General features: G+C 32.3%; 1 protein-coding gene across 6 annotated transcripts in view; it reads left to right on the top strand.

The window, feature by feature from the left end:
• LOC118742522 (aquaporin AQPAe.a-like) overlaps positions 1 to 1,419 on the top strand; it is a 72,942-nt gene that overhangs the window by 68,145 nt on the left and 3,378 nt on the right. The window lies entirely within an intron of this gene.

Below are 1,419 nucleotides of genomic sequence, written 5' to 3'. Positions count from 1 at the left end.
TCGTTGTACTCATTTTACCACGTTTTTATAAACTTGCTTTCTTTTTTACTTCATTTTAATTAGAACAAATTTACATAAATATGTATAAGCACACTATTTAGTTTGCTCGATTTGTAAACAAAGCGGTGAAAAATATTCTATTGTGAACAACCTAAACGAGCGAAATTCACAATAGCGCTATTCTTCATCGAATGAGTGCCATAATACCAAATGCAAATTCGTTCGCTCAGCACTTTCGACCACAGTCGAAAATCGAATGCAAATCATAATAGGGGCCTATAAGTCGAGTATATTTTTGTTCATTTTTTTAATTTTTTGGTAAATTTACACGATGAGTATTTATTTTTCTCGTTTACACATTTTCGTGTGTAAAAATCCAATTTGTTAGCGGCTTTACACAATTCTACGGGTAAAATCAAACAGCAGATGTGTATTTTGTAGCTTGTACACTAGGGTGGTCCAAAAACAGTTAACTCGGAATTGTAATGCTCTCACCCCCTAGGATTGTTCTGTATCGAAAACAAGTATACCCCTATTTTTTATTTTGAAATCAAAAAATATTTAGAGGTCGCTCAAAGTTTTCCATGTATCTTTAGATGGGGTAAAACAACTTTTCGTAGAAATGGTATAGAATTCTTGAAAACCAATATTGTTCGATCGGAAAACTCTGGTTCTCTTCAGGAGACTTTCAGTAATAAGACCCAATTGTTTATTTAACCATTTTTTAATACTAACGATTTTTTATTGGTCCCCCCATTGAATATTTCGGGATTTTTTTGGGTTTTTGGTGGACCTTTAAATTAAAGTTGCGATGAAAAAATGGTTAAATAAAAATTTGAGTATTATTATTGGGAATCTGCTGCAGACAAATTGAGTTCTCTCATAGAAAAATATTTATTTTTAAGAATTCTATACAACTTCTACGAAAAGTTGTTTTTTCCCCATACAAAATACATGGAAAACTTTGGGCGCTTTGAGCGACCTCTAAATATTTTTTAATTTTGAAATAAAAAAATTGGGATACATTTTTTTCGGTATAGAACAATCCTAGGGGGTGAGAGCATAAAATTCCGACTTTACTTTTCCACGTGTATATTTGGGCCACCCTATTGTACACTCTTTCGTAGTAAATTTACGCACACCACAGCAGCTATATTACACTCTAAAAAGTGCGAAATTTAAACAAACTATTCGTTCTATAATCGAGCATGTAATTTCGCGAACAATAAGGTAGGAAATCAGTAACCTTCCTTTTAGGTAGGAAATCTACACAATTTATTTTTAGAGTGTGAGAACGCACATCACAAATTGGAAGAGGAGATCTGTAAAACCCTTAGCAAATGTGCAAACACCAAATATCTATCTAAAAAACTTTAATTTTTAAACTCTGCACACACCATATACTAGTCACTTTAATAT

This window comes from Rhagoletis pomonella, unplaced genomic scaffold (genome assembly GCF_013731165.1).
Source record: "Rhagoletis pomonella isolate Grant_MI unplaced genomic scaffold, Rhpom_1.0 Rhpom_scaffold_00007, whole genome shotgun sequence".
NCBI lineage: Eukaryota > Metazoa > Arthropoda > Insecta > Diptera > Tephritidae > Rhagoletis > Rhagoletis pomonella.
This window is presented reverse-complemented; position numbering and strand designations above follow the sequence as displayed.